We start from the raw sequence: 13661 nt of genomic DNA, 5'->3' as shown, positions 1-13661 counted from the left end.
GGCGGAAGCTTTTGACTTTATATCCCGTCCTCATATATTGTTGTCATATCCCAACTAGTGTTGAGCGGCATAGGCCATATTCAAATTTGCGATATTTTGCGAATATATGGACGAATATTAGTCATTTATTCGCTAAATTTGCATATTCGCGTTTTATTCACGTATGTGAAAATTAGCATATAAAAAACTAGCATAAGCGAAAATTAGCATATGCGAAAATTTGCATCTGCAAATGTTCACATATGCGAAATTTGCACGCCAATCTCACACAGTAGTATTAGAGCCTTCTTTACATCACACAAGCTGGAAGCAGAGAGGGATGATCACTGTCATGTGCACTTTGAAAAAAAAAAACGAATATTCGTAATTACGAATATATAGTGCAATATTCGCGAATAAAATTTGCATTGTGAATATTCGCGAGCAACACTAATCCAAACCGCATATTCGTCCTCATATATATACCTCATATCCCGTCCTCCTATCCCGTCCTCATATCCCAACCTCCTATCTTGGCCTCATATCCCATCTTCATGTCCCGACCTCCTATCTCGACCTCCTATCCTGTCCTCATATCCCTGCATTATATTTGCAAGACCGATGCACAAAAAGGGTAGATAATAAAATGGGTGGGGCTTAAACAGTGGGCGTGCCTTTGTGAGATGGGGTGTGGCTTGCAAGGAGATGCAGAGCGGAGCTTGTGGAGTAAGGTAACGCAAGTCCCATATATTTGCATGGGACTTGAAACAAAAACCCATCTTTTATATAAGGGTGCAGGTAAGGGTTAATTTAACTATCATATCTTTTTATTTGACATATATGTAATATGTGTACCAGGTATTACTGAAATATTTCCAGCCATACGTAAGTTATGTGGGAATATACATTTCCAATTGATTTGCATGGGACTTTAAACAAAAACCTCTACCCTCACAAATAGGGGCACTTAAGGGTTAAATTAACTATCCTATATTTAAAGTGCACATATAAGTAACATGTGACCAAGTATTATCAAAATATCTCCAGCCGTTTGGAAGTTATGCAGCAACATATATTTCACATAGACTTAAAAGGCACTTTAAACGAAAACCGAGACCCTGGCAAATGGGGGTGAGTAAGGGTTAAATCACCTATCCTACGTTTGTTGTTGACATATAAGTAACATGTGGCCAAGTTTCATGTTAATATCTTTAGCTGTTTGGACGTGATGCTGGAACATTAACATATACACACACACACACGGTAAGTACGACTTTTCTTTATTGCCATGACCACAAATATAGCAATGTCTGCCATGCCATGTCTGTCACATCTTGGGTAGCGAAAGAGTCCAACCTACTGCTTGCCCCAAACTCCTTCCTCTACCTTGCTTTATAGTCATTTAACTCTCCAGGGCATACCTTTGTAAATTACTTCCATTTAAAAATCTTAATCCTTCTAGTACTTATCAGCTGCTGTATGATCCACAGGAAGTTGTGTAGTTCTTTCCAGTCTGATCACAGTGCTCTCTGCGGACGGCTCTGTCCATGTCAGGAACTGTCCAGAACACAAATTAATCCCCATAGAAAACCTCTCCTGCACAGTTCCTGACATGGAAAAAGGTGTCATCAGAGAGCACTGTGGTCAGACAGAAAATAACTACACAACTTTCTGTGGATCATACAGCAGCTGATAAGTACTGGGAGGATTAAGATTTTTAAATAGAAGTAATTCACAAATCTGTTTTAATTTCTGGCACCAGTTGATTAAATTATTATTTTTTTTTTTTACGCCGGGGTACCCCTTTAAATAGAAAACAAAGTTGGTTAAACAAAAAAAAGTGGTATGAAAAAGTACAATATTTAACAAAGTAACTTGTATTGAAAATATGTCCGATAAAAATAATTGTATGTAAAAAGGTCAATTTATCAATGAAACAAAATTATACTATTTTCCCTATTATATGACACACTATAAAATATGTTATGTATGTTTTAATTTGTGGATGTATTGTTTTGTTTTGTTTTGTTTTTTACATATTGATAAGACCTGAACGTTTTACAGTTTTTTAGCAGTAGGCATACCTGCAGTCCTATGTAAGACCACAGATGCACTTTCTTTTGAATAGTGGCATATGACAAACCCAATTCTGCAACCCATGACAAAGTCAGCTCTGCTACATCTGTACTCCACTTTACTTGTTTTTGTTTATACAGGACACACGTGCATCAATTGTTGACTATAGAAAACAGACTATTTTATTTTTCCTTACTATCAGTTTTCTATAGAACTCAACTCAACAACTGGTTAATAACTTTTCGACAAACGGTCTAAGTTCTGTCTTTGCAGTAAATTTGCTTTAGTAGTTAGGTATGATGACATTATGCCAAAAGCTCCATGAGAAATGAAAAGGTCAAGCTAGCAAAATGTAGAAAAAGTTTGATTTAGAATTTGCATTTAGCAATAATTGGAAATTTGGATTAAAACCAGAAATCTTTCACAACCCTCTAAACATTTATTTTTAGTTAATTGATATAATTAATTTCGCTTGTCATTGAAGTATGTTTTAGTGGGTTTGATTTGTAACTCAGTCAGAAAGTGATGTAACCTTTAACTTAATTTGTATCCTATCAGATGTTGAAACCGATCCATGATATTTGGTGTGTCGTGTTATATGAAAGGAAATAGGATAAAAAAAGGAAAGTTAATGTTGGAGTTGTAATCTGTACTGCAAGTTCAGCAATCCTCAAATGTCGGAATATTTTATAACTAAGGCACATGCCATCATAGGGGATTACTAAGAAGAGTAAAAAGCAAAAAGCACTATAGAAAATGTACACTATTTGCATTTGACCTTGTTCCTGCACCACACAATACAGTACAATACAATACGCATTGTTGTATAGGGATGTGATTGTGTGGGCACGGTAAGGTCCTGTTCACACCATATATATTCTATGCGGAGCTAGTGCCGCATGAATCAATCATCACTGCACAGAAATTGTTTTGGCAGCCCCAACAGGGGTACTCCGCCCCTAGACATCACATCTTATCCCCTATCCAACTAATAGGGGATAAGATGTCTGATCACGGGAGTCCTGCCACTGGGGACCCCTGCGATCTCCCTACTGCACCCGGCATTTGTTTAGAGCATCAGGTGCAGCGATGGAGGCTCGTGACATCACGGTCATGCCTGCTCATGACGTCATGGCCACGCTCCCTCAATGCAAGTCTATGGGGGGGGGACGTGATGGCCGTCACACCACCTCCCATAGACTTGCATTGAGGGGGCATGGCCGTGGTGTCACAAGCGGGTGTGGTCGTGACGTCACAAGCCTCTGCCCCGCATCGTCAGTCATCCAGCACACAGCGAAGTTTGCTCCATGCACTGGATGTCTGGGGTGCCGCAGCCAAGATTGCGGGGATCCTCAGCGGCGGGACACCCGTGATCAGACATCTTACCCCCTATCCTTTGGATAGGGGATACAATGTCTAGGGATGTACTCTTTTAAGGACAGGGCCAATTTTGACCTTGAGGACAATTTTCATTTTTTTTTTTTTTTTTCTCCTGGCCTTAGAAGATTTTCATCCACAGACCCATATGAGGGATTGTTTTTTACATGACCAATTGTCCTTTGTAATGACAATAAAATTTACAATAAAATGTACAATGCAATAAAAAAAAAGATTCTTTGTGGCTGGAAATTGAAAAGAAACTGGACTTTTGCAACTTTGGGGGTTTTGTTTTTACTTCTGGCAGACCAGAGAAGTGGATGACAGAAATTGTACCTTAATTACATAAGGTACAATGTGGTAAAAGTTTAGTTTGGTGACAGGTACTCTTTAAAGGACATCTGCAGCGTGATTAACACTTATCCCCTATTCACAGGATAGGGGATAAGTGTTTGATCGCGGGGGGGTCCGACCGCTGGGACCCCCTGTGATCTCCTGTTTATGGGGCCGCGGCTGTCCCGTGCATTGGGCGTGCCGGCCGCAGCATGACATTGCAGCCGGCACGCCTCCTCCATACATCTCTATGGGAGAGGCGGGGAGGCAGCGTTCGTGCCTCCCCGTCTCCCCCATAGAACTGTATGGGGACGGGGAGGAGACGGGGTGTCACCGTCGACCTCTAGGTCGACGATACGCGCCTTAGCGCTCACCATGAGCTCTAATGGCGTCGCCCCATTAGGGAGATCGTGGGGGGTCCCAGCGGTCGGACCCCCCCGCAATCAAACACTTATCCCCTATCCTGTGGATAGGGGATAAGTGTTAATCACGCTGCAGGTGTCCTTTCACGCCATTCACTGCATAGAACTTTTGGCATTTTATTTTATTAATTCGGACAGTTCCACACACAGCCATAACAAATATGTTTGTTTGTTTTTTTAACTGTTTTAGGTTTAGAATGGGAAAAGTGGGTAAGTTTATTTTTTTTGGGGGGAGGGGCTTATTTACTTTACTTACATTATTACTTACAGTTTATTTTTAAGTAAACCATGTACAATTAAACAGAAATACAATGCTATTCTCAATTATAAAGCAGTTTGCAGTAAGCTCATAAGCTCCCCCTAAAGGTGGCTCAAATGAGCCAGAGTTATGTCACTTGACTTGAAGTTGATGAGTGGGAGCTCTGTCTCATCAAAATAATGTCAGTCTTCACCGAAAATATTATAGATTAAAAATGACAAATGTAATTGCATAATACAGCCCCAACACTACTCAATATACAGGAACTATCTATAACTGTCAGGTTAATAGGTCGATTTTTTTTAGTTATTAGAAAAAAAAAAAAAAGCTTTTTCAAGCCCTGCCTTTTTAAATGTTAAAGGGGGTCTCCACTGGAAAACATTTTCTTTTAAATCAACTGGTGCCAGAACGTTAAACAGATTTGTTCATGACTTCTATTAAAAACTCCCAATCCTTCCAGTATTTATCAGCTGCTGTATACTACAGAGAAAGTTCTTTTCTTTTTGAATTCCCCTTTTGCTTTACCACAAGTCCTCTCTGCTGACATCTCTGTCCATGTCAGGAACTCTCTAGAGCAATAAAGGTTTGCAGAAAGGAAATTCGAAAAGAACTTCCTTTGTAGTATACAGCAGCTGATAAGTACTGGAAGGATTAAGATTTTTAAATAGAGGTCATTTACAAATCTGTTTAACTTTCTGGCACCAGTTGAAAGAAAGAACATTTTTCCAGTGGAGTACTCCTTTAATTTATTTCGGTAACTATGACTGAATGCACATTATTCATGCTTCTTCTTGGAGCAAGTAGGCCACAATATAAGAGGTGGCCATCAGTCTATCAAACGCATGTTCTGTTTGTCATTGTTGCGGAATAAACAATAGTCACTAGAGGATAATATATTGTGTGAGAGACTATTGTCTGAGGAAGTAGTTCTTCATGGAAGAATAATATTGTATGACATATTTGAAGCATTCCTGTATTCTCCACATATAATGGGTTGACTCTTCAGCACAATATAAATCTCCGTGTATTCAATGGGCCCTGGTGGATTTGACGCAAATAACATTTTATTGTTTATTTGTAAAGTAAAATTCTATTTATATGTATGGGTTTTATCAATGGGGTCAATAAACTCTAATTGTTGATGCTCAATCAGTGCTGGAACCAAAAGGAAAATTGGCCTTGATGTACAAAGTGGTTCCTTAGAACGATGACAATTGTATGTAAGGAACCATGGGCTGATTTTGGAGCTTGTTTTCAGTCCGTGTACAATGCTGCACTGAAATTATTTAAAAGGAAATTACTGATTCATATATATGAATATAGAGGGACATTTATCAATGTTTGCTTATGTATTCTTTTTTTTAGTAATTTTTTCCTTACTTTTTTTTTGCTTATGTGCGACGTATTTATCAACTGGTTTCAGCCTGTTGATAATTTTCTTTCACGTAAGCAATTTTTTCTTTTTTACTTTAGTAGTAGCTTTTTCTGCTCCATGTTTGAGCTGGAGTAAATTTAGTCAATTTTTAACGCTGTTGCGACTTTTTTTTGCGCAGTTGCGACTTTCGCAGTTAATAAATACCTGACTACCCGTAGTCCATTTTAAAATTATTACTACATAGTAGATTTTAGGAAAACTTGCTTTTCTCGCTTTCCAGTCAAAATGTCGCACGAAAAATCGTGTAGTCGCAGTTGCGACAATTTTGCGACAATTATAGTAAAGAAAACCTGACTAAACCCGTTGATAAATGTCCATAATAATGTTCACTATATTTCATCTATAATGTTCACTATATCAAGCCCTTTTATGGTTTACAAGGTTTTTTTTTTTTTTTTGGCAGACTTTTAGGCGAAGTTTCCACTTAATTTTTTTTTTTTTTTTTTTACACCTAACAAAAAAAAAATGCCAACAACAACACCAGAAAGACTGCCACAGCTTTTTCCTGTGTTTTGCCGGTTTTGCCAGTTTTTTCTGGCGTTTTCTCTGGAGTTTTTTCAGGTGTGTGGAAACAGCCAAATAGGAATCTCCATTGCTAACAGTGCTTAGGGTTGTTAAATTCGGTGCGGGTCATGTAATGATCGCAGAGGTGCATTTGTCTGTGTCATAAGAAAAAAAAAAAAAAAAACAGCACAGGAATTCAAAAATTTTGAGTCATCATATTTCTTTTACTCTATTACCATAAAATAAAATCTAAAATACATTGATAAATCTCTGAAAAGTGTATGTTGCATGTAAAAAGTTAAATCTCTATTGTCATTTTAGTAGATATTGGTTGAACCACTAAGTTATAATGTATAACTACCATGTCCCTGAAAGAAATTCGAAACACATTCTAATTGTGTATTCTGACCTCTTTTCTCTTCTGACCTTATATTGTGGTATAATTCTCTCTTGTGTGGGTCCCCTTTAAAAGAAGACAGTCACCGACCAATAAAATTAAACAGGACCAATTTACAATTTACTTAACATTTCTTCATATGCAGTGGCACAACAATCTTGCCAGTTACAGGTGCTAAAACTTAATGGTTTCGTTCTCACTATTTGGCACTCAAATTGCTATATACATATATATATATATACATATATATATATATATATATATATATATATATATATATCCTTGGTTGAACTTGATGGATGTATGTATTTTTCTGACCATACTGACTTAGTATATATATGCTTTCTTTCATAAATACAGTTACAAAAATACAATATTTTCCAACTGAATAAAATGTGTTTTAGATTTTGTTCTCTTCACAGGATCCTCTTCCAGAACTATGTTATGTTACACAGGTCCGCACCAATATAACATTTCATGACATATGTCAGAAAGAGTTCTTCTAGACCCTGCTATCAATGGATCTTTTCTTATATACCTTCTAGTACCTCAAATCTCACTCTAAGAGATTGACTAAGGCCTCATTCACACAGGCGGATTCGCCAGCGATGGACCCCTACAGTGTGCCTCAGATATGCCTGCTCAGAGCAACAATCCACCGCTACGAGCAGACACATTGCTGCTTTCACACATCAAAGCTTCTCCCTGAGCTAGGCCGAGAGCAGCCGCGATGTGTGTGAGTATACTGCGAATGCGTGCGGCAACTCGCACATCGCAGTGTGTCTGCTCATATCGGCGGATTGCCGCTCCGAGCAGGCACATTTGAGGCACACTCTAGGCGTCGATCGTTGGCCGATCCACCCGTGCGAACGAGCCCGAAGCCACAATTCAGGCTTCTCAACTAGGCCACATCTTAGCTCCCAATAATTGACTGCACCATTGCTCATCCTCTACTGATTCCCATACTCGGCTGACTTTAGTCTTTAGTCCTTAGCAGACTCCCAGTTGACCACTGTGTGGACCTCAGCTGGTCCACACAGATTAATGTACCCACAGTAAGCCACTTTTCTCCACACCCAGACTTTTCTAACCCATGAAATCTAGCAATACCAAATTCTACAAGCCTGCATAGAGAAACAGCTGAACCATACCTCCTCCTTCTGATAATTATACACATGCAATAATCACCCTTCATTTACAGCTCCCTGCAGGCTCGGGTTAAGTCTTCTTACCACCAGTATCCCACCACTTCAACGGTTTTCCATCCCATTGCCTCTTCAATAGAAGAACAAACTTGCCCCTAGAGGTAAGCAGGACCACGTCTATCTTTTACTCAAATTCTACCAGCACTCCGTCTGACACCTAAGGCTTATCACACATATGCCATATGTCCTCCTTTTAATTTACTTTCAGTCAAAAATGGATACCTTCCATCCAGCAACACAACCAAGATAACATCTGTATCTCCCCTGTTGCTCACAACCAGAAAACCACCACTCCTATGTATAACCACAGCAAACTATAAGGCACTGCAACCTGCCAAAATTTACAACACTTAAGGGGCAACACAACAGTATACATAGATATATATATCTTCTTTTTTGTATAATATATATATATACACATGTCAGAAACAAAATTCTGAACAGTCTTCTAGTGAACTTCATAGGGGAGATTTTATTAGGTACACCCATTTTCTTTAGTAAAAAGTGGCAGAATTTTATGCAAAGGTGATAAACACAAAATTTGACCACTTTTTGGTGGGAAGGAGAGGTTGGGGGAAAAGGGTGTGACCTCTCACAGTCTGTGTAATGTAAATTATAACTAAAATCTATGCCAGCTCATTCCTGTAGTAGAGAGTCTTTGATGAACATTTTGTGCTTTAGCCAACTGTCCTCTAAGGCAAGACGATTTTTAAAAGGGGTACTCCACTGCCCCAGCGTTCGCTAAGTGCGGGCTGCGGGGGTTGTGATGTCACGGCCTCGCCCCTTGTGACGTCACAATATGCCCCCTCAATGCAAGTCTATGGGAGGAGGCGTGGCAGCTATCCATAGACTTGCTTAGAGGGGGCATGGTGTGACATCAAGAGGGGCACAGCCATGAGATCATGAAACCCCAACCCCCCCAGCTCCCACCCAGCGTTCAGAAAAAAAAATTCTGAACGCTGGGGCAGTGGAGTATTCCTTTAATAAGCACCCTCCATAACATATTACAGAAACAGACAAACTTATAATGGATGTACATGTATATGTAGTCCAATGGGCATAAAGAAGAACATAAGGTGCCCCCCCCCCCCCCAGTGATAGATCATCTATCCTATAGTTTAAAAGGACACATGAATAAGACTGTAAAAAATAAGTAATGGATTAACCTTCAGAAATATCAAATATTGGAGACCCATACAACATAACTGTTAAATACACCAAAAAAAAAAAAAAATCATATATTCTTTGATATGTGAATAAAACACTTGACACAGAAGCAGCAGAGAATCAGTGCCGATACTGCCTGCAATTATAGGCTGTATAGGGACACTATTAGCTTTATGTAGAAGCCACTGATTACATTAAATGACAAGTGATCTTATGGTAATAGGGGAGCACATTCCACATATCTGGAGGACTAAATATAGTATTGGTTAAGCCAATTTTATCAAGACGAGGGGTCATGGAGCATAAGGAAAGATAATTTCATCCAAAGGATTTACCACATTTATGACCTATAAATTAACAGGAACATACACCACAATGACAATTATTTTTAATACGAATGTAGTTACATTTATCACGTCCACACGATGGACATTTATACAGAAATCTACTTCTAAAACAATAGGTTTGGCATCTAAATATTGTATTTTCTTAATTACCTTTCTTGCTCTGAGCAGTTTTAACAATTTTAGAAATCATTAGTAACAAATACACAGATACACAATTCTACGGAAGAGCACTGTGATCATAAAAAGAAAAAAACTATGCAGAGGCGAAAAGTCAGAATTCTGAAAGAAAGAGAATGTTGACTTTTTCATCTCAAAATTCGGAATAGTTTTCTGTAAATTCTGGCTCACTTGATTTTTACTCACAAAATGTACTTGTGTTTTGTAGCAGCATTCCAACATATTTTTGCTATTTTTTTTCATACTTTGTAGGGTTGATAAGGTTAGTTGCCTTTTTAATAAAAATACAGAACGTTTTAGGTAAGGAGTCTTTTGTGTGGAAATTGTATGCATAAACTTTTTTATAGAACATAACAAACACTTAGAAATACAAAATAAAAACATTGCTGATAAAAAAAAATCCATAAAGAATTGAAGCGTAGAAAGAATGGGGCTAGAACTGCAAAAGGGGTTCACAGTGTGTATTATACACTAGGGTGGCTTGTTTTTCTAGTTATTATCTCATCGAATCCTCATACCAGAGAAAAGTTGCTCACCCATAAGGGCTCACGCAAAATTTTATTTTAATCCGATAGTATCTTCTGCCTCCACTACAAGCTTCATGTTTAACATGAAAATGTGACTTGCATTGCGCCTACTCTCAATTTTAAAGCTAAGGATTCAACTTAAATGATTCCCTGGGATAAGCCAGATGTCACCATCACTGTTCGTCCTTGGTTGCGACATGTTCACACAAACAACTCATAGACAAGCACTGGCAGTGCCAATGTGGTCCATCATTAAATACAAATGCCATACAGTGGCAGTGGGGAACACTGGGAAACATGACAGAGGTGTCAGAATATGTGGTCAAGATGCAAGTCATTGCCAAATAATACTCTCTTATCCAGACATGCCCTGTCCAAACTTGACAATAAGGGTCAATTTGTTACCATCTTTCCTGCAGAAGACAACTCAGATTAGGTTGCACAAGCTCTACATAGGTTGGTTGGTTTGGTAGGACTTGGGACAAGCGCGAATTGCAGCCACTACCACATGATGGGTTCTGGGTCACTTAATACACTACATCATAAAGTGGACAAGGAGCTGCATGACAAAAATTTTCTGTACAATTCATGGCACAATTACCATGTAAAGTAGGAAGCTCGTGGTGGAGACAGAGGATATTTTCCGATTTGAACCAAATTTTGTTCATGAGTTGCACTAATGGATGGACAACTTTTTCTGGGTATTTGGAATTAAACAGAGAAAACTGTGAAAAAAATTAGCCACCCTATTATATACATAGATAGTATTTTGCTTAATATATTAAAGCGTACCTGTCATAGTGCCAAAAAAAAAAAAAAGGGATATGTTACTCAGTACCTAATCCTGATCATGTACATATATTTTTGTGTGTCTAGGACCTATATATCCAGCGCAAATAGCATTTATATGTAGCTCACTTGCTTTATCTTCTTGGCTTATGGAGGGGGTGTGGCCTTCTGTCTCCCTCACTGTGGATGACTCATCTGCTCTGAGTCTCGGGAGCGAGCATAGGCAGTCTGCAAATCACTGTAGGCTGCTCTGTAACCCTTTCCTCTCTGTGAAACACTACAGCAGTGTTGCCTCCACCCGTATGCCTCCAGCTGTTGAAAAACTACAACTCCCAGCATGCCTGCACAACCTTTGCTGTCCTGGCCTGCTGGGAGTTGTAGTTCTGCAGCAGCTGGAGTGCCCAAAGTAGAGGAGACAATGCCTGCAGCCCCTGGGGGTCTACCCCCTCACCTACTTGCTGACAATCTGGACTGCACAGAGCTCTATGTGCACCCCGGGCTGTGAACTTTTGAAGGCAGGAAGGATGTGCAGCAGACGTATGCACAGGGATAGTCCGGCTCTGTCTCAGCTGGAAACTCCTCCGCACCTCACTACATGAGAGAAGCCTCTGTCCCTGCTCCACAGAGAGTTGATCACTAAACAACTAACCTGCCCCAACAGGAGGGTGTCCTAGAGGCTGAGGGAGTGGCAGCTACTATTGCTGTAGGGCCGGTGAGTGTTTTCCTGGCTCTCTATTCTTTTATCCTGCAGGATAACTCCACACTGCCTGTGTATGTGTGCTCCCTGCGCTCGCTCCCAGGCAGTGCGTGGCTGCGCCTACACTGTCCCCAATACAATGGCGATCTCCTATATTGGATACCGGCGCACTTTACGGCTGGTATTCAGTATGTTGCAAAATACAGACTAGTTTGTCTGTATAAAGATATATGACCCCTAGTGGCAGCTATTTTTGATTTAGATTTTTTTGTAAAACTGACTTTTTTTTTTTACAAATGTGTATTGAAAAAAAGTCATCTTAGTTCTATAAAGTCTGAAAAGTTTTTCATTATGACAGTGCCTCTTTAAGCCAAAACCAGGAGTAGGACTGACACAAAGAAAAACTATAATGGAAACATTATTTTTTTTTATTTAGCCTAAAAATACTGACCAAAAACAATATATGTCATCCCAGACTTAATGTGTACCAGATTTCAAACAGCATGAGCCACTGTTCTACAGTAAATCTGGCGCTTATGTAGACTGTCTAGTCCAAGTTTACTTTGTCTAAGAAATAGAGAGTTTTTGTTTATCTCCCCCATTGAGTTTTAAGAAGTCCCCAGAATTCTACCTTTTTATTTGACTTTTTTAATATGAATCTAGCGCTGCTCGATTATATTCATACCAAAATCTCAACTTTTTTTTTTCATAGCCAGTATAAACCTGCTCAACAATCTGTGCTACAGTAGATCTTTTGTAGGATTGGACCAGATGGGCATGCCTTTGCTCTCTATATGCATCAGTGAGTCTTGGAGCGACATCCAGGGTAGTAGCACTATTGCTGGGCTTTCTCTTCTATCAGAGCCCAATTTGGTTAAGTTTCCCACTTTCAATGCCAGTGACAAAGAGGAAGGGGTTATACCCTGAAGAAATGACTTGGGGCAAGTGACTTAAGTGGATGCACCCCACATGCAAGAAAGCCCAGGAGCCAGGGAAACATTGTAACTAATGTTTACTCCATCCATATTGTATAGTAATTTTCTTCTGTTTACAGAGGCACAATCTTACTGTAAAATGTCTCTTAAAGCATTTTTTTTAGTAAACAAAGTTGCTAAAGCCATATGTCTACAAGCATTATATAATGGTGTACAAATGTGCAATCTTCAGAGGAGACCTGTTAGCAGGAAGTGGAGTAAAGAAGCCCATGGCAAGGTAAGGGTTGCTAATAGGATTCTGAGCATACCTTTTTATTTCTATAGTCCTTTCCAGAGCTGAGACATTTTTGCAATTATGCAATTGAGGCTCAAATGCACAGGGGGCGTTCCCCAGCATGGCAAAATCCTTGACAAATCCATGTCCTCTTTATCAAGTGGATGTCTATCAAACAGGTTAAAGGGGTACTCCGGTGCTTACACATCTTATCCCCTATCCAAAGGATAGGGGATAAGATGCCTGATCGCGGGAGTCCCGCAGCTGGAGACGCCCGTCATCATGCACGCGGCACCCCGATTGTAATCAGTCCCCGGAGCGTGTTCGCTTCGGGTCTGATTAAGGTCGACCGCAGGGTCGGCGGCGTGTGATGTCACGCCTCCGCCCCCGTGCAGAACCCTAGTCAGTGTGGGATATCTCCTAAACTACAAGTCTCAAGTCTATATAATTCAAGTGGGTGAAAAGCATAAGTCCCAGCAAGGCAAAAGGGCTCCCAAGGGTTACACTGCATCCCTTCTACTCCGCTCTGTATTGCATGTGATGTGCAATCTGTATCTGCTCAGTAAAAGACAGTCATACGTAACCCGGCATTGTTGTGTTCATTGCCCCGTGCCTGGCCCAGGAGAAGCTATCTCCACCTGGCACTGTGTATAGGCTAACTGTGCCCTGGTGTCACAAATTGATAAGTATTCCTTGCACCCCCGGTGTCACCAAAAGAGGCTAATCATACAATAATATAATCAGAGTGTGGCATAGAAAGT

Source organism: Hyla sarda, chromosome 8 (genome assembly GCF_029499605.1).
Source record: "Hyla sarda isolate aHylSar1 chromosome 8, aHylSar1.hap1, whole genome shotgun sequence".
Lineage (NCBI taxonomy): Eukaryota > Metazoa > Chordata > Amphibia > Anura > Hylidae > Hyla > Hyla sarda.
Note: the sequence above shows the minus strand (reverse complement) of the source record.